Raw genomic sequence first — 21,355 nt, 5'->3', positions numbered from 1 at the left:
GAAGGTAGGGGTTGGGGTTGTGGCTCAGTGGTAAAATGCTTGCCTTGCACATGTGAAGCACTGGGTTTGATCCTCAGCACCACATAAAAATAAATAATTAAATTAAAGTTATTATATCCATCTACAAGTAAAAATATATATATATATATATATATATATATATATATATATATATATATATATATATATATATAAAGACAAAGTTGCTGTCAGGATTCCCCTTGCCCACTTTTGCCAAGAATGAGTTCTGTGTAGTCAAATAATGATGAGACCTATGAATGGGGCAACTCCAGAGTGCACCAAGGCCAGAGTGCACCTTCTGGGCTGGGATGCTAGTTTTCCTAGAAGATTGTGCACTCGCTCCATTTCCAGGCCACTTCCAAGATGGGTGTGGGGAATGGGAATGGGTCATGTTAACATGCCATAAATCTCACAGTTCTTATTGAAATTTGGCATTTTTCTTGAATAAATGCTCCTCACGTTGGTGTAAGTTTTGATTGATCTTCAGAGGCCTGACAAAGCTGATTGTTGAAAACATTTGTACCTGTTCTCAATAGTTCTATGAGGAACAGATTTTTAGGCATCCTCACTATACCATTCCAGAAGGCCTGGACTTAGACCAGGATAAAAAGCTTCTGCACAGCAAAGGAAACAATTTTCAGTGTGAAGAGACACTGTACTGAATGGAAGAAGATGTGTGTAAATGGCACATCTGATGAGAGGTTAATATCCAGACTACATAAGGAACTAAAAAAAAATAACAACCCAACAACCTGATTAAAAAATGGAGAAAAATCTGAACAGACATTTCTCAGAAGAGACACACAAATAGCCAACAGGCATATGCAAAAGTACTCAGTACCAAAAATTGTCTTTGAAATGCAGATCATAACTACAATGAGATATCATTTCCCTCCACTAAGAATGGTCATTATTAAATACACAAAAGATAATAAGTGCTGGCTTGGAACCCTTATATACTATTGGTGGGAATGTCAATTTATAGAGCCACTAGGAATAGCAGTATGGAGTGTCCTCAAAAAATTAAGAAATAACACCAGGATATGATCCAGGAATTCCTCTACTGGGTATTAGCCAAAGGAAATAAATATAGTCTATCAAAGACACCTGCACTCCCATGTTTATTGTAGCACTATTCACAAAGGCCAAAGACACCTGCACTCCCATGTTTATTGTAGCACTATTCACAAAGGCTAAAGGACAGAAACAATCTACTGATGAACAGATAATGACCATGTGATACAAAACACACACTGGAATACTATTCATCCATAAAATGGACAAAATCCTGTCATCTTCAACACAATTGATGGAAATGGAGATCATTATGTTAAGGAAGTAAGTCAGGAACAGGAAGACTAGTACCATATGATCTCACTTGGAGATAGAATCCGAAAAAGTTGATCCCAAAAGTTGAGAATTGAGAATGGTTCCAGAGGCTGTATGTGGTAATTGAAAAAGGAGGGCTGGGGAAAGGTTGACTGATGGGTCCTAAGTTACAGTTACAGTTATGTAGGAGTAAGAAGTTCTGGTGTGCTATGGCACAGTGGGGGTGACTATAGACAACAACAAAGTCCTGTGTATCTCAAGTAGCTAAAAGAAAGGATTTTGAAAGTTTTCACCATAAAGAAATTATAAATGCTTGTAGCGACAGACACATTTAACATGATTTAAATCTCACACAGTATTAAAACTTCACATGGCACCTCCTTTAATATATATAATTTTATGTTTATATGTAGCAATTAAAAATAAAACAAAATAAAAAACCTGGCAAGAAGGGCACCAACATTGTCTAGGAGGTCACTGATGATGACTGCTAAGGGCCAAAGTGCTTGCTGGGTGACAGAATTCCAGAACTGGACTCTCAGCAAGTAATGGAGAAGAAAAATTCTGGTAACACAGAACCCAAATGGACGTGATGAACAGGTGGAAGGAAAGAGTCTGCACATTCTTAGAAGCAGAAAGGCAGCCTGGGCTGAGAGATCACAGGGTACCTCATGGCAAAGCACCTGGGCAGGCAACCCAGATTCTGTCTGAGTTCCAAGAAGTGAAGCAAAACCCAAGGATGGCTGATGCCCGCCAAAGTCTGGCTGTTGGCTCAGTTTCCAGACCTCAGCCATGTCTCAGAGCCTGAACTCATTCCTAGGAGGAGAGGCCAGGGTCCTATCAGGAGGGACCCTTCAACCACAGAGCCAGTCAGTGTCCCCTTTCAGCCTGTCCCACAGGGCCATCCACCCACTCAGTTGGGTCTGTGTGCATAGAGACAGAGAAAACATGCCGACATTCATCCTGGAGGCAGTGTGAGCTGCCCTCATGCCCAGGCATCTGAAGTATCACATGGCCCCCTGGTACTGACAAGGTAGGTGCATGTGGGGCCAGGAATGAATGGACCTGACTCAGGTCCTGCTCACAGAGGTCTGCGACCACAGACCAACCTCAATGGTCATTTCAAATTCCTTCAATTTATAACCAAAATGAATCATCCACGGACTTAGTAAGTCACTTGTGAGATCAGGACAACTCTTAGTGAAGGCCAAGTACAATCTTCTGACAATGCCTTGCGCAGACAGTTTGTTTAAAATAGTATGTCATCCTGGAGGACACACATTTGTCCTCTACTTAGTGCAACACCTCACCCTCAGCTCACACCTGTGACTTCAGAAAGGAGCCTACTGCCCAGTGAACCAAGGAATCCACTGGGTAGCAAATGGTGTATTTTGGGTGATAGTCAGCCCCAATCTACAGGAACCCCTCCTAAAAACCAGTCCAACCTGAAGCCACAGGAACATAGGACCTGCGTCTCCCTATGAAATATGCATCTGAAGAACTATTTGGGGAAGACAACCTGGGAATGGGCACCAACATTGGAGACACTCTAATCTAGGGTCAGATGACTAGGACAGTGGGCAAATCTAGTGCCCCATTCATTTTCATGTTGTCTTTAGTTCCTCTCACAGTAAAGCAGAATTGAGTACTTGATATAGAGACAGGTATAGTGTGTCCTGCAGAGTTGAAAGTGCTTACTGTCTGCCTTTACTGTCTGCAACTTGTGCCTACTTTATACCACTATAAGATGTTGGCTCCCCAAGAGATAGACTACATAGGCTTAGGATCCAAGGTCAGGAGTCTATAGATGCTCCCACAACAGAAACATATAGATGGCACCTTTGCTGTTAGACAGACAGTTGACAATGGTGGGAACATGATGTCAAGAGAATAATTGAATAATAATTATAAAATGTCCCAATGTGCTGACCCCCATATGCTTTCTTTGCTAAAAAGCAATTTATCTAACTCTACTAGACAGGATATGTCACATTCCTCAGCAAAGTACCTGTTATCTGGAAGAAATTTAGGCAGAAAATAATGTTGATAAGAGGAACCCAAGTTACTTTGAAGGGAGAGCTATGTGAAGGGTGTTTCACAGAACAGATTTTGGAATATAAAGATAATTCCTCCTAACCATAAAACCTATAAAAATGATTAAAATTCCTTTTAGAACCAGTCAGCATGGGCCAAGGAGAGAGAGTTGTCATGGCAATGCTAACTTGAAATCTGATGTCACCCTGATGTCAGTCAAAAGTCAAGAGGTGGGCTGGGGTTGTGACTCAGAGGTAGAGCGCTCGCCTAGCATATGCAGGGCCCTGGGTTCGATTCTCAGCACCACATAAAAATAAATAAAATAAAGGTATTGTGTCCCACTACACCTAAAATATATATATATATAAAAGCCAAGAGATGGGCCTGGGCAGGATTCTCTGGAAACTTTCCTGGGATCCCCAATACAACTGGAGCACAGGAGAGGCAGGTTGTCTCTTTCCTCTCTGAGAGAACCCACTCTCTCCCTTGAGAGTGCTGCCTTTCCCTTTTCCTCTCTCTTCAATAAACTCATTTTTGTTATTCTGGTAAAATGTCTGAAATCTTTAGGACTTGATCAAAAGAACTGGGGTTTGAAGAGGAGGTCTTTGCACTATCTGTTTCTTAGATGACCCCAGCTCTATACCATTACCAAGGTCATACTTGGAAAAATGGGGCCCCCTCCTCTTGTGTTAGGATCTGTGGGTGAGGCGGGGATGTTTGCAGGGTATGTCCTCAGGCATGGGTATATGGTGCCAGGTGGTCCTGGTGGAGGTTAGGGTCCCCTAGGTGGATGGGAAGGTAGGGAGGCCCTGGATGGGGCGTGGCTAGATGAGAAAAGCTGTGAAGGGAGGTGAGCTGGGTGGTGGCTCACTGAATCACAAAAAAGTGATTGTGGCTGGTGGCAGTTGAGGCTCTGTGGGCGCAGGTGCTGAGATTCCCAAAGTGTGGTGGGAAGTTCAAGGGTCAACAGCCTTGGGATGAGAGTCTGTAGAGCAGAGATGGGCCTAGGGATATCTGTTGTCCTAACCTTGTGGGGTCACGCCTCTGTGCACCTGGCCCTGGTGGCTGTGGCTCAGGCATGCTTTGGGGAGACAGCGGTGAGGCTGGGAGACATCAGCAGGGATTGCCAGCTTGCATTCTCCTTTCCTCTTGCCCCTCCCACCTCCTGCCCTTACTTTTTTCTTTCCAGCTCCTCTCAATGGCCTGAGGATGAGAACCAGACAAGATACAACTTAAGGGGTGGCAGAAAGTCATGTGACAGGCGTCACATATGTACACCTGATGGCAGGACTGAGCCTGGGTCCCCTCCTCAGGCCCCTCCACCGCCCCCACAGGCTCAGTCCCACCTGGTCCAAGTCCTCTATAGTTGAACTCACCGGTCCCCGCCGACCAGAAACAGTCGGGCAGTAGAAGCAGAGCTAGGGTGACCGAAAAGAGCAGCCAGGTGAGGGTATCCAGAGCCATGTGTGGATTACACTGGAGCGCGAGGGGGTGCCCGTGTGTGCCGGCCGCTTTTTAAAAGATCCGCGGGCGCGGGGCAGAGAGCGGAGCTGGGCGTGGAGACTTCTATACATAGGGCTAAGACCGGTTTTGACTCAGGAGGCAGGAGGCAGGATGAGGCGAGAAGCTGGATGCTGGGCGGGTGGCCCGTAGCACAGACCTTCTGTGGGCGCAGCTTGATGAGGGGTGCCGGGCGGTCCCGAGGAGCTGGGGCCAGGGGGCGGAGCTGGGGCCTGGGGGCGGGGCTGGGGCCCGGGAGTGGGGCTCTGGGATCCACCCGGAGCAGGGGGGAGCGGGTTTCGGGCGGAGTGGGGAGCAGGGAGCAGGGAATTTGTGCATGCTGGTAAGGGCGAGCAGGGGGTGCTGGGAATTTCTGGGTGCGGGGGAGGCGCGGGGGTGTGGGCCGGGCTAGGCACGGTGGTGGGGATGCATCCTGGAGACTTTCTAGGCCTCCGCTTTAGTACTTTACTGATTTCTCTTTTCCTCTTGCCCGAGACTTTTCACTGAAGGGAGTGAGGCCGCTTTCCCTTGATTTCTGCATCATCGTTTCTAGTCTCCGCCCTTTTCTTTTCCATAAAAATGGTTTTATCAAAGTAGAATCACACCATTCGTGCCTTCATACATCTTCATGTACTTCATCATCATTCTAAGTACATGTATGAAGACACGAATGGTGTGATTCTACTTTGCATACAACCAGAGATAAGAAAAAAGTGCTCTATATGTGTAGTATGCATTGTAATGTATTCTGCTGTCACATATAACAAAATAAAAATAAATAAACTAAAAAAAATTTTTAAATGGTTTTTTCAAAAACATGTTTTGCAAGTCTTTTCTTCCCAAACGAGTTGTGCTGTTTTTTCTTTCTTTCTTTCTTTCTTTCTTTCTTTCTTTCTTTCTTTCTTTCTTTCTTTCTTTCTTTCTTTCTTTCTTTCCTTCTTTCTTTCTTTCTTTCTTTCTGTTTTTCTTACACGTGTGTTTAAAAAAGCACAGCACTTTTTTGTCTAGTGGTAATGTCCTGTCAGGCAGCTGTTGCTGTACTTGGTGGGGAGGTGGGTGAGGAGCAGGCGCCCACTCAGATCCTGGAACCTGGCCCAGGGAAGCTAGGGCAGAGAAGTGGGCCCAGCTTAGTCATGTCCAGCACACTCTGCTTTTCTTTGCTACCAAAGCAAGCAACACCTTTAAGCTTCTGAGCTGGGTCCATGTTCTTGTTCTAATTTGACAATAAACTAGGTTGATTGTCGGACCCTGCAAAATCAGGGGAGTTGATAACTAATGCTAGTGGCTTTTCAAATACATTTATTTTTCGACATCAGACAGGAAAACCTGGAATGAGTTTGGGAACACTTCTCGTTAGGGAAAGGAGAGCTGTGTCTAGTATTAATGTTTATTTTCAAAGCAAATATGGAGCCCATATACGTTCAGCTGTTCTCAGTATATATCTTAAAATATTACATCTTAAAGATCCTCCCAGACTAGCTCATTTTATAAGGACTTTTCTTTTTCCTTCTGCATGGCAATCTATGGACTGTCCATCAGATTTATATGCAGCCAGCTCTTTGATGAAGATGAGGATGGTCTCCCATTAGTTACTTTAGCAAAAAGAGAACATTGCAATAATCATACATGTTTAAACCTGTATACAATTTCCTAGAATAAAATGCTGTGCAAATTGATTCAATTTAAAAGTGCATCATTTCATCGAGGGCAACTTTTTTGTAAAAACTTGTAATTGTTAAGACCCAGCGTTGACAAGGGAAGTGAAATTGTTACTATGGTAGGAATGCAAAGCGGTCCAATTTTTCTCAACAAGAATGTGACAGTATTCATAGTGAGCCTAACAGTAACAAAATTTCCAGTGGAGAATAGATTCCCATGAGTTGAGTTAAGACTCCCTGGGAGGATAACAAATAATCCCATAAAATTTTTTATCTTGAGTGTGTGGCTAATGTCAGGGTGCAAGCTTGCATGGGAGAGAAATTTATGTAGTCTATAGGTATATTTTACTCTATTTAAAAAATTTTGGGGGGCTGAGGATGTGGCTCAAGTGGTAGGCTCTCATCTGGCATGCTTGAGGCACTGGGTTCGAGCCTCAGCATCACATAAAAATACAATAAAGATATTGTGTCCGCCTAGAGCTAAAAAAATAATTATTTAAAAACATTTTTAGTTGTGTATGGATTCAATGCCTTTATTTGTTTTTATGTGGTCCTAGGATTGAACCCAGTGCTTCACACTTGCAAGGAAAGTGCTCTACCACTGAGCTACAACTCCAGATCCTATAGGCTATATTTTAATTGATTGTGAAATGTGAAAACATATATATATATATATATATATATATATATATATATATATATATAGGGGGGGTAACAGGGATTGAACCCAGGGGCACTTAAACGAGTGAGCCACATCCCCAGCCCTTTTATATTTTATTTAGAGACACAGTCTCACTAAGTTGCTTACTTAGGGCCTCACTAAATTGGTGAAGCTGGCTTTGAAATTGCAATCTTCCTGCCTCAGCCTCCTGAGCTGCTACAGGCATGAGCCACCATACCTAGCTCTCTTTTATTTTTAATTGGCTGAAACTTCAATTTTTATTATTTTAAAAAATGGACAGATAATATTGTGTATATTTGTCATGTACACTATAAAGCTTGAAGTATGTATACTTACTCCATTCTTCCTAGTTAACTTTGTCCTGTGAGGTTTTCCAAGAGGCATCCTATTCAGAAAGTCCCATCAGACTATCTGGATTGGTCTCTCTGCAGAACCTGTTGGACCACTAGTTATCACTATATGACCAGGATTGCCACAACTGCCCAGCCAGGTCAGAATTTTGCAGTGTGCCCTGGCCCAGAGCATAGGGCAACCACCAAGATCTACACATCTGTTGCTGTGAGCTCTCTTCTGTCTTTGTTTATAGTTGCTACAGTTGATCCAATTTTGAAAGGTTTCTCAATGTTTTTAGTGGGGAGAGACAGGGGCCTGCCTCTTGTGAAGGGCTCCAGAATGGTGGTGAAGCTGAATGTCCATCTTCACCTCACATTTTCCACTGTAGAAACCCTGGTGTGTAGGGGGATGGGCTGTGTGTGGTTTCATTCCAGCTGGGGAAGGGAGAACATGGGAAAAAATGGTCTCTCTTACCACTTGAACCCTGCTTTTCTGGATTTAAATGTTTGTCTCTGGTCACTCTTGTCTGTGGATATTTGTGGGGTGAATTTGTATGGGAGGGGCAGGATGAAGCTGAAGCACTCCTACATGGCTATCTTCCTAATGTCACTCACACTAATTATCTTTGGGTTGTTAATGTACATGTAAGTTAATTTTGTTATTTATGTATTCTTACATTTCAAATGGTGTGTGATCCGTATGAATCAATTTTACAGTCAGAAATTACAATAATTGGTTATAAACCTCCCTTCAATGTCTGGTCCTTTCCATGTTTTTCTGATCACCATCCCTTGCTTCAGACTGGGTGCCACTCTTGTATTGCCATTCATGTTTGGCAGCTTCAAGCACTGAATGATTTTCTGCCTAACTTTAATAGAGACAAGAATTCTAGTGTTCAGCCAAGTGGAGTGAATCTTGGACTTAGAGGAAGAGAATAGACCTGGTAACAGGAAAATGGGAGTGCTGGGTCGGGGCAGAGAGCCAGGATAAAGACAGTCCTCAGTGTTCTCAGTGAGTTCTAATTTCCCGTTCAAGTAAGTTCCATTCCTGGGCTATGATGAATGTGCACACAGTAAGACTGAACAGTATTCATGTTTCAGATGAACTTGAATAGAGGACTAACCTTATGGAAAATATTAGGTAATACCATTTTCATAGTTTTACTTTTTAAAATTATTTTATTTTTATGTGATGCTAAGTATGAAAACCGGTGCCTTGCACATGCTAGGCAAGTGCTCTGCCACCAAATTACAGCCCCAGTCCGTGGTTTTACATTTTTTAAAATAAGTTTTTATAGTTCTAGATGGACACAATACCTTTATCTTATTTAGTATTATGTGGTGCTAAGTGTCAAACCCAGTGCCTTCCACATATAAGGAAGTACTGTTAGTTGCGGATCAGGCTGAACAAATGTTAGCTGTGGGGCAGGCTGAACACCCGACCCTCACCTGTCTGCTTCCCACCCTTCATTAGCCCTTTCTTTTGGGATGATTATTTGGCACCTTTTCCCTTTACTTCCTCTTGTTGTTTTTTAGTTTGAAACCCACACCTAGCCCATGCCCAATCTGCTTGAAGGCAGAAGATGACACCCTTATCAATTACAGTGTGACCCAATCACTGTACACCAACAAGGCAGCTAGCACAGTAAAGGGCTATTAAAAACCTTCTCCTGCTGGGCCCTCTCTCTCTCCTCTTTTTCTCCGAGTCAATCAGACACCGCTGCAATAAAGATCCCTTGATTGCTCCGAGTGTAGTGATTACTTTCCTTTCACCATGAATAGGTATAAACCTGTCTAAGAGAAAGACAGTTTACTGTAACACCGTCTTACCTTTGAATGGTTTTTCTGGATTATTATACAATTCAGAAGTTGAAGTAGGCCTGTCAGGGGTAAAGTATATGAAGGATCCTGTATGGGCGGGCACTTAGGAAGATCAGGGTTCTCAACCATCAGGAACTAAGTGGAAGGTGCCAAAGGCATTGCTGCTGGTGTGCAAGAATAGCAAGACACCAGAGGAAAGGGTCAAAAGATTTCAGTCTTTAAACCCAGAGCTGGCACTCCTAGCACTGTTCCTCATCCTGGCCCCTGTCAGCTGCAGGTCATCTCACTGTGGGTCATGGACACCAGCCCTAAACCTGGGGGAAAATCACAGAAAACTGCCTGGGCTCTAGAACAATAGCCAAAGAGAGCCTGGCCTCTGTCCTGCCTTTCTGCCCCTTTTGTTCTGGTGTGTGTGGGGGGTGGAGGCCGCTGGCTACAAAGGATGTGATAGTCGGTCCCAGAACTGTCAGTTTATGACCTGGGGACAGGAATAGTCTCCACTGTTAAGATCTGACAGGACACTCCATTTGGCCAGGGCAAGTTCATCACTGGGACAAAGCGGTGTTGTTGCTACAACACTATCCCATAAACTAAAAGCCTGGGGAGTCTGGCAGGACAAATAACTGCACCCAGAAAAGAAAAAGACAGAAACTAAGGACAACCTGTGTTTCATAGGCAGCCTCTGCAAAGGGATCTTCAAGAACCCCTAAAGAGAAAAATGGAAAGGGCTTTTTGCATTGCATATCAGTCTGCTAGTATAAGAAAAGGCCCAAAAGGAGCCTCTGGGTACAAGTGACAGTGGGGAACTCACTTAAAGTTGATGGCATTGTGATAGTGTTCATGGAGACAGGTCAGGCTCAAAAATGTCATTGAAAGCAACATAGGAGAAAAAAGATTAAATCATAATTATTGTATATGTTGCATTGTCCAACCCTCTCCTGGAATGAAATTTGTTGTGTAAATTAAATGCACAGATAACATCCATAAGGATTGTTTCAAAATATGAATTTCAAAAAAGTTCCCAAACTAGTAAAGATAAAAGAAAATTACAGGTATAGAAATATATTTTAGTATGGAAAATTAGAAAGTAAGAGAAATGTTTCTGAATGAGAAAATATTTTGTCTGGTAAAGTAATATTCTTGTGCTAACATCCCAGATTAAAGATGACAAAACTAAGGATTTAAAGTTGTGAATGTCTAAGTAAGTTGCAGAAAGTTTGAAGAAGATGAATCTCAAAAATTTAGTGTGTTTGTTTAATTTGGCTATAATTTATCTATCAAGATAATTTTATTCTATTTGTTCGGCTTGTGGAAACTAAGTCTTAAAGTCATTAGGGTTTGTATCTGTTTGAAAGTCTGAAACAATTACTTTGTAACTGGTTAATCAAACAACTGTTACTTAAACCTACCAATATAGATGTCACCCTAAGTATATGTGACTAGGTATAATGTATTCATTATGCCTAGTCACATATACTGAGAACTATGGCTATCTAAGCCTTGTATAAGTATTATGTAAAAATTTATAAAACGAGGGGCTGGGGTTGTAGCTTAGCAGTAGAGCAGAGACCCTGGGTTCTTTCCTGAGCACCATATAAAAACAAACAAACAAATAAATAAACAAACAAAATAAAGGTATTGTGTCTAACTACAACTGAAAATTAATATTTTTTAAAAAGTTAATAAAATGAAAGTATATGCAAGTTTACTGGCAAGATAACCACTAAGTGCTCTCTTTTATACATTGTATCTGACATTGAAGGACCATGCTCTCAATTGAAGACCTGTCTTATATATGTTTGCTTTGAGTAAGTCAATTTCTTATCATTAACCCTGTTTCCTAAATTTATAAGAAACTTAAGGCTATTGATTTTGTTAATCCATACAGACCTGTGATTAGTGTTACCATACACTCTGGATTCTAAATTGCACTTTAAAGTTAAACTTAGTTGAATGCAAAGCTTTGCCAAGTTGGTGTTCTCCAAACTAAAATTATGTGTAGCAAAATCTCTTATTTGTATAAAAATAACAAATTTGGTTGGTATTTATTCATGTCATTTGAGGTTTTATAGCTGTATCAAGTAACATGTTGAATAAGTTATATATATAATTTGGTGTTAATCTTCACATTGGAATTGGAATTTAAATACATTTTTGGAAGCTAATAATGAGAGTCTGATCTGTTTAAAGGTGAAGTTGTAAAACAAGGAAGCATTTTGCTGCTTTTTTTTCACAAAAAGAAAGTTAAAATTTCTCTTAGTCTTTGTTTAATTTATGTTTCAGATGTAATGTTGTATTGTGTTTTTTTTTTTGTCAGGATCCCCACCTTACCTGAAATAAGAGTCTGCATCCCACCTTACTACATGTTAGAATGGCTGCAAAATAGGCTAGACTTGAGATCATTTAGAGTTGTGATAGGTGGGATTATCTAGAGTTTGATGATAGCTCCAGTCTGGTGGGTGCCAGACTGGTTGGCTGGGCAAGTTGATAGCAAGATGCCCTCACACCCTCTTACAACCTTCTGACCAGCTCCATCTGTCCCCAGACACTTCAGGACTAGTGGTGCTGGGAAACTTGGCTCTCTCCAGCATTTCCAACCAATGCTTCCCCCAGGCAAAATGCCCCTCGTCTGTGAAGTTTCACAGGATTGCCTGGACATGAATGACCCATGCAGACCCACTCACTATCTGACAGATAAGGATGTAAGATACCCCAGGCTCAGCCATGTTGCAGTCTTAGGATCTGAACACCATTTCACCTTGCAGAAAGACCATGAGGGATGTGCTCAAAGGAGGGACCCTGCAAAGAATTGGCAAGATGGTGGCCACCAGCACTCCCAGCAGGAGGACCTTAGGGCAGCCAAACCCTAGGCACCCTGGCACAGGACCTCCAGGTCTTGGCTGGTGTCCCCAGACAGAGTTGGCTGCACCACGAGGTGAGGTGGTGGTGGCAGCAAACCTGCAAGCATCCTTCCCCCCATCCCCCAGGCACTAGACAGTGTCTCAAGATGGAGATGGCTGTGTGCAATCAAACCTGCAGGCAACTTGGCAATGGACCTCTGGGTGCGGGTGGAAGCAGCAGGACTACTAATTGAAAGTGAGGTCAGGTTGAGGTTATTGTGGTTAAAACAACAACAACAAAAAATCACTATCAAGGGTGAAGTTCACTGGGGTAAAATTTCATACCTTAAGCACAAGAACATTTGTTTTGAGCCAGCAAAATGTTTGAGATTGCAATCTAGACTACCTGTTAAGAGTGATCGTTACATTCTACTTATATGAACCAACTAAGCAGAATCACTGGTTTTTGTTTTGTTTTGTTTTTACTCTATAATATGAAGAAAGTATAAAATATCATTCATTCTCTACCAAGACTTTTTGGTCAGAGTTCTGCAGGGAATCAGAAACAAGAGACTTATTGTAGAAATTGGCTGATGGGTTATGGAGCCAAGAAATTTTAGTGTTTGTCTGCAGGCAGGAGAATCAGGAAAGCAAGGGGTATAATTCGGTTTGAACCAAAGACCTGGGACTGAGGGCTGATAGTTTAAGTCCTGATCTGAGTCATGGAGACTGAGAAATAGTGAAGGTTTGTCATATCCCAGAACCAGAAAAGATGGACATCTCAGATCATGCAGAGGAATTTGCCCTTCCTTTGACTTTTGGTTTTGTTGAGCCCCTAAAAGGACTGGATGATGCTTGCTTTACTAAGAAGGGAGACTTTGCTCAGTCTACTTCTTTGAGAGCAAATCTTTGCCAGAATCACTCTCAGAACACCACCCAGAAATAATGTTTTACCAGCTATCAGGGTATTCCTTAGGCAGTGTGTTGACACATAAAATTAACCATCACATTCACTGCATTAAAAAATTATCAATTCATTAAAAATTGCTTAAAAACAGAGATGTTTATTTAAGTACAACAAATCATATAAAGAGAGTCCCTGAAGTTAAAAATAAAGTCTGCCATGGTATTTTACAAACAATATTGCTTGCACCATCAAGGTTGTTAGATTTCCATCACTGTGAGGAAACTACTGAAGACAGTAAACTAAAGGAGGAAAGATTAATTTCTGCCTCACTGTTTCAGAATTTTTAGTCCAAGTTTGGCTGACTGCATTGCTTTAGGGTCTGAGGTAGGGAAGAATATCCTGACAGTAGGATCTGTGGCAAAAGAGACTGCTCCCTTTATGGTAGCAATGGTAAACAATTTATTCTTTTTGAAAGTAGAGAAGGCGGGGGGGGGGAGACAGAGAAGAGAGGAAATAGAGGGAGGAAGGGGCCTGGGACACAAAGAGCCCTTCAGGGAGTGACCCAGCTCCTGTCCTCATAAAGTTTTCCTCACTTCTCAATAGCACCATAGTCAATACATGGATCTTTGGGGGATACCCCAGTTCTAAACGATAACAAAGGTCAACTCAAGGTGCGGAGAAATATTTGGTTACACAAACCAAGATGGAAACTATTGTTATTTCTTGTTCCAATAGCCAGAGGCTAAGTGTATATTTCCACAGGTTAGCAAAGGACATTGCTTATCACGTTAATGAAAAGTGCAGAATTGAACTATCACAAAACACAATAAAAAAGCTCAAAGTTGGCTTTTCTGCCCATGGATGAGCATAGAAAGCATCGTCAAAGTCTCTCTTCCTGCTGCCATCATGTCTAAATCAGTGTCCCCTAAAGAGCCCGAACAGCTGTGGAAGCTATTCATTGGAGGGCTGAGCTTTGAAACAACTGATGAAAGTCTGAGAAGCCATTTTGAGCAATGGGGAGCACTCACGGACTGTGTGATTGTGAGACACCCAAACACCAAGCGCTCCAGAGGCTTTGGGTTTGTCACTTGTGCCACTGTGGAGGAAGTGGATGCAGCCATGAATGCAAGACCACACAAGGTAGATAAAAAAGTTGTGGAACCAAAGAGAGCTGTCTCAAGAGAAGATTCTCAAAGACCGGGGGCCCACTGACCTGTGAAAAAGATCTTTGTTGGTGGCATTAAAGAAGTCACCGAAGAACATCACCTACGAGATTATTTTGAACAATATGGGAAAATCTAAGTTATTGAAAACATGACTGACCAAGGCAGTGGAAAAAAAGGGGGCTTTGCTTTTGTAACTTTGATGACCATGACTCTGTGGATAAGATTGTCATTCAAAAATACCATACTGTGAATGGCCACAACTGTGAAGTGAGGAAAACCCTGTCAAAGCAAGAGGTGACTAGTGCCTCATCTAGCCAGAGGTCGAAGTGGTTCTGGAAACTGGTGGTGGTCATAGAGGTGGTCTTGGTGGAAATGACAATTTTGGTCATGGAGGGAACTTCAGTGGTCATGGTGGCTTTGGTGGCAGCCATGATGGTGGTGGATATGGTGGCAGTGGGGATGGCTAAAATGCATTTGGTAATGATGGAAGCAATTTTGGAGATGGTGGAAGCTACAATGATTCTGGGAGTTATAACAATCAGTCATCAAATTTTGGACCCATGAAGGGTGGAAACTTTGGAGGCAGAAGCTCTGGACCTTATGGTGGTAGAGGCCAATATTTGCCAAATTATGAAACCATGATGGTAATGGTGGTTCCAGCAGCAGCAGCAGTAGCCATGGCAGTGGCAGAAGGTTTTAATACTGCCAGGAAACAAAGCTTAGCAGGAGAGGAGAGCCAGAGAAGTGACAGGGAAGCTAAAGGTTACAATAGATTTGTGAACTCAGCCAAGCAGTATTGGCAGGGCCTAGCTGCTACAAAGAAGACATGGTTTAGACAATACTCATATGTATGGGCAAAAAACTCAAGGGCTACACTTGTGACTAATTGTATAACAGGCTATTTTTAGTTTCTGTTCTGTGAAAAGTTCAAAGCATTCCACAAAGGGTATTAATCTACTTTGTTTTTGGCACCTGGGCTGTTGATTGCTAAATGTAATAGTCTGATCATGACGCTGAATAAATGTCTTTTAAAAAAAAGTTCAAAGTTGAAGTTACAGGATCTTCATGAGGGTCATCATATCCTGGGGTAGCAGGAATCAATGGGTGGCAAAGAAAAGGTGGGTGTGGCTGCTGCAATAGACAGGAGAGTGAAAGCAGCTATCAGAATAGTCCACCCCATTGTGTCCCTAAAAGTGAAATACCTGAGGGTCTTCTAAATCCTGACTGGATGTGAATAAGCAAAAGAACCATATATAAATTAGGGGTTTGTTTGAGCCATTAAGGCACAGAAGCCACTTTTCTGGGAACTCCTGGGTGAAATTCCCCAGTTCAAGAAAGCCCAGATCATGCTGGCCCTTGTCTTGGCTCACAGCTTTAGGACCAAACAACCTATTTCCTTCAAGATCCCTGCAACACCAAGAAACAAGCACCAAAACAAGCCTCCTACCACATTGAAAACTATCTACTGACCCCCTTGATAAATACAGATATTAAAATAATAATAATAATAAAGTTGTTAATCCCTATGATATTTAAAATTTATATCTATTTGTTTCTAACAATTTTCTTTAACAGGAAAAAGATAATTAATACTGTTATCTAAATTTGTTTGATGTCTTGTATCTTACAGTTAAGAATAAATACATTTAAGGTAAAGGGGAGTAATTATATGTCTTTATTAAAAGAGGTACTTATTGATTTGCAAGGTTAGAGTGCTAGAATGTCATCCATTGGGTGCTAAAATATCATCTACTAAATATAAAAACATCAGACCCTATTAACTAAAATATACTTAAACTTTAGATGTGTTTGTAATTTGGTTAATATAAAATAAGATCTAAAATTCCTTTATTCTCTATGTCCTCATGAGAACCAAGGGGCTGGGAGTTAAACTTCTATCAGGTGTGATTTATATAGAAAGGTTTAAGAAAAATTTAACCTAGTAAAGTGAAAGGCTATAAATGTCTCAGTAAATTAAAACAAAATATGTACAAAATAATTTTCAAAATGTTTACATATAGCTAAATTGGTTACATGAAATTAACACAATCAGCTGAAGTTATTGAAAGATTTTTACTCTTTAAATCCTGCTAAGGTTCTGACATGAGGCTTATTTACCAATATAGATAAGATCTTTTCACAGACTTTTATTACTTGGGAATTCTAACTAAAGGATAAAAGAAATAAGAAATACTGAAAATATTAATCTACTCTCATTCCAATAAAATAATTTTTTATGTCTGTTGAGTTTTATTATTTTAAAAAAAACACTAGTTTTAAAGGATTTAAGGTATATAACATTTTGATTAAACAATAACTGTTATTTTAAAAGTACCACATTACATTCCATATTTCAAATTTTTCTTTAAAAGCTAAACTTGGTTAATATAAAAAATCAGTGTAATTATGATAATTATTAATAACATATTAATTGTATCTTTATTTCCCAAATACACACGTCATTAAAGTACAAGATTTAAAAGAACATTTTACTAAGCTGATGTTCTTCAAACAAAAGTTTCTACAACAATAGCTCTTAAACTATATAATAATAACAAATTAATTGGAAATTAATGGTGTCATTTAATATTTTATATTTAAATAAATACGTTATAAAATTTTATGTTACTCTCTACACTGCAAAGTAAACTATATTTCTAAAAGACAATTAAGACACACTGGCTTATTTAAAAGTTAACAATATGATGTATATAATTTTTTTTTTTTTTTGTGGTGCTAGGGATTGAACCCGGGGCCTTGTGCAAGGCAAGCACTTTACCAACAGGTCATGCCCTGCTTTGAAAATATGATTCTTGTCGTTTTGTATTTATTTCTTGATAGATTACTTTCACAGTTTTTATTTCACAGCCAGCCCATCTCTCCCATGGGTACCTCACCCATGCTGGATCTGAACGGAGAGCTGTAGGCTAAGTTAGAATACGTGATGATGTGCTGGAGGCCTCTGGATTTGTACTTCAATCTTCATCTGCTCTATGGAGGAAGAGCAGGGAGTAGACTGGCAGAAGACCAGTAAGGCCAGTTATTTAACTGAATCACATTTTCAGAAGTTTCTTGGGAGAACCTTTAGAAAAGAAACAGGTGTTACTTCAACTCTCTGAAGAAATTCTATCTCAATTCTTCTGGGTGCTCAGCTTGGGTCATGTATTTCCCTCCATCCATTACCCAAGGATCCAACAGCCTCTATCCCCTCCTCCCTTCTTTCCCACAGGCCAGAATCAGTTCCTGCCCTGCTATAGGCTTTGGTCTCAGGACTGAAGCCCTAATGACTGGATCTGCTCCCTGACTGGAAGTCTGCTCCTCCCCCGATAGGAGGGTCCATAGGACCTGGGGATGCGGAGAGTCCTGCCAAAGAGAGGGGATATGGAACCTAGTTCCCAGACTTTGGGTGGGGTTGCAGATGACATCTTTCTTCCCCCTTCTCCCTCAACCTCTCCTTACCTGGGAGCAGCACAGCTCTAAAAGTGACTGGCCCTGCCTACTCCCTCCACTCTGGTTAAGTCAGCTGGAGCATCAGGCTCCAGCAGCTGCTCAGCCCCACCAGTCTCTGCAGAGGCCCTGCTCAAGGCAGAGGCTGCTGAGCTGGCTCAGGATCTGGAGTCTGCAGGAGGCTGGGTTCCAGGGCCACAGCCCAATCCTGGAGTTGTAGGAGTCCCCAGAGAGCTGGCATCCTCTGCCTTCATCCTGAACAGACTCCACTCTGTTTTCAACTCAGCTTCTGGAAATGAGCCTCCTGTCGGAATGCAGCCCTGAACTCCAGCCTTCCAGGTTGGGCTGGGAAAGGCCTTCCCTGCGCCTTACCCTGGTGTTAGCCATAGGACCCTCTCTCTCCCTCTCTTTTACATATGAACATAATACCTTGATTTTAAGTTTAAACTCAGTGCCTAACACATGCTAAGCAAGCACTCTACCACTGAGCCAGGACTGAGGTCCCAGGACCCTCTTCTTTGACTGTGGGTATGAAGTCCCTTTCTCTGTACACATTAAATGGAGATACCATGCTGCCATCTTCCAGGATTGGGTATTTCCTTCCTGTGTTCCTTTTATCTCCACACCATGCCCCACTGTGTCCCTCTAATAGAAATCTGGTCTGAATCAGACCTGCATAAGCTAAAACCCTTTAGAGCCCACAGGCTGCCTTGGTATGGCCACTCCTCTTTCCCATGGGCCCTGACAGGGAGGATTTCTCAGAACTCAGGGCTGAGCATGGTCAAGCTATTGCTTCCAGTGACAGGAGGCCTGATTCTTCTGTCTCACCTCAGAATGGGAAGGACCAGTCAAGGTACAGACTAGGATCTTGGGAATTCACTTTCCTGTCCTCATTGCTTCCCCATCTCCCCCATCCCTCTCTTCAATCTGCCTACAATACGTGTGAGAAAAAAATTATGATGCATCCTATGATGAGGATTCTAGTGATTAAAGGTACTGAATTCCAGTGATTAAAGGTACTGGCTGAGGACTTCGCAATTACTGTGTTTGGGGTGGTGGTTGAAGGTCCTGAAATGAAAACATAAGAGTATTAGCCCTTCTTCAGACCAAAATATGAGGACATATCTGCTTAGATCCTGCTGCCCCAAGTCATTCAGGAAGGCAGATAGTTCCTAGATCTCTGCTATGTGGCAGCTGCTGTGACAGGTCCTGAGAAATGAGGGAGACAGGAAACGGGCCATGTCTTTAAGGGGCTCATACAGCTAATGGGAGAAGCCTGGGTGACCATACAACTCATCCTTCCTGGTGGCAGAATATGAGGAGACCCATGAGGATGGTGGTGGAGAAGGGTCTCAGGAGCTGACATGTGAAGTGATTTAGAGGAATTTCCAAAAAGAGACGAGCAAATGTCAGACCAAAAGAATGTGCACTAAAAAAGAGGCATTAGGAGGTGAGAAGGGAAAAAGATAGGAAGACTATACCTATGAATGTTAACCCAGGTCTGACTCATGCTTGATGGATTGTACACACACACACACACACACACACACACACGTAGAAGCATCTCATGTGAATCCCACTTCTTCCCCCTCCTGCCAGTTACCTGTTGGCTCCAACTCTGCCTCCCATTCCTTCAAATTCTGAATCCAGGTTCTACAGTCACCTATCGAGGACCTGTGTAACAACTCAGTCACCTCCTTGTCATTTTCCCACATTTTTTTCATCCAGTTGGACCCAGGATGTATCTCTCTCCACTTTCTGTTGTCTGAGTCAAAAAGGAGCCACATCTGTCCATTGAAGCCAAACTTCCAGGAGCTGTTGGATTTATGCTGACAACACATCCTGCCCTCCAGGGTGTTCAGACCTGCCCCCATCAGAGAGAAATCAGCCTCCTTTCTTAACAAATCCTTTGTCCAACCCAGTACCACCTTCCCTGTTTTCCTTCTAATCTGGCTGTGTTCTGTCCTCCAAAACAGTTATGTCTGGGCTTTTAGAGGGACCAACATCTAACTCTTTTTTTTTATATATGCACACAATCAATTTCCTTCAACCAATATCAGCTCTCTCATATCCCTGGACTATCCTTACATACCTCTGGCCATGTCATTTTCTGCTTTAATGTCAGCCAGTTTCTGTTTTAGCGTATTCACAATATCTCTCAGTGACATTTTGGGCTCTTCCCAGGTGACTGTGGCACTCACTTTCCCTCCCAGGGCACTCAAGGATTTGACCTTGTCCATGCCACAGTCATAGGAGAAAAAATTCTTCTGGTCCACCTGGGCATGGACTGTAAACCATTGCTGTCCAGGTGCTGCCTTAGAATTGACGGTGAAGTCATAGTGAAGGGAGTGAGTGCCTGTGAGGGAAAAGGGCGAGTAAGGGTTGGGCTGGTGAGAAAGGACCCTTTAGGCACCCCCTCCCCATCCCTCTGAAGGGCTGAGCTGGCAGACCAAGAATGACCCTTCCCAAGCTCTCTGCTTCACCTGTTTAAGTTGGGCATGTTCCCCTCCTTTGAAGAGGAGGCCCACTTCCCCTCTGCCCTTTGAAAGATGCCTACACCCAGCAGAACATCACCTGGCAATGGCAGTGCCAGGCCTGCTGTGAGGGAAGGGCCTGCCTGGCAGAGGACGATCAGACGCAGGAGAAGGGACTGTGCATGCTGAGTCATGGTGGGTGCAGTGAGGATGGGATCACAGCTGCATGAGAAAGAGTTCATAATTATGGTTCATAGCTTTTAGCTTGACTGTTAGGAGATGGCACTACTGTCCCAGGAGATTGCCCTTTTTAGGTTGGAAAGTGATATTGTAATCTGAATAAAATGAAAAATTCATAGTTTGAAGAAAGGTAGTAAAGGAAGGAATCAGAAGTATGTGCTTTGTGGTTCATAAAATTGTATATGCCAGGTTAGATATACTAGAAAAGCCAGAAAAATGACCAGTCCACTGTGATTTTTAAGAAAGCCTGGGAGATTATTGTTTATCAAGTGTATTAAAAACATCTGGTATCCAAACCTGAACCAAAATTAGTGGAAAGGAAGAAATAAATAATAAGTTCAGAGCAGAGCACAAATAATGAATCAGAGACTAAAAAGGAGCACGAGAGAGTAATGAAATAAGGAGCTGGTTCTTCAAAGAACTAAACACAGGTGAAAAGTCAGTAGCTAGACAACTAGGCAAAGTAGAGAGAAGACTCAAATTCAGACAAGAAAAGGGAAAGATTGCAACTGACACCACAAAAGTACAAAGGATCATTTGAGATTATTAGGAACAAAGATACCCATGTTTGTTATTATTTGCAAAAATTTGGTAACCTAGAATAAATGGAAAAATTCCTGAACACTTACACATATATATCTTACCCAGGTTGAATCATAAATAAATAAAAAAGCTGAGCAGACCTATAATAAGTAACAAGATTGAATCAGTAGTAATAGCCTTCCAGAAAAGAAAATTCCAATACAAGAGAGCTTTACTGCTAAAAGTTCTACCAAATATTTGAAGAACAGTTCCTAGTTCTCCTTAAGTAATTCCCAAAAATAGAAGAGAAAGAAATTCTTCCAAATACATTTGATGAAGCCAGCAATTCCATGATACCAAAACCTGACAACACACACAAAAA

General features: G+C 41.9%; 1 pseudogene; it reads left to right on the top strand.

Annotated features, from left to right (window-relative positions):
• Positions 1-14,030: 14,030 nt before the first annotated feature.
• Positions 14,031-14,990, top strand: LOC144253045 (heterogeneous nuclear ribonucleoprotein A1-like; annotated as a pseudogene).
• Positions 14,991-21,355: the final 6,365 nt, after the last annotated feature.

Source organism: Urocitellus parryii, unplaced genomic scaffold, assembly GCF_045843805.1.
Source record: "Urocitellus parryii isolate mUroPar1 unplaced genomic scaffold, mUroPar1.hap1 Scaffold_87, whole genome shotgun sequence".
Classification (NCBI taxonomy): domain Eukaryota; kingdom Metazoa; phylum Chordata; class Mammalia; order Rodentia; family Sciuridae; genus Urocitellus; species Urocitellus parryii.
The sequence above is the reverse complement of the archived record's forward strand: the minus strand, read 5'-3'. Positions and strand labels throughout refer to the sequence as shown.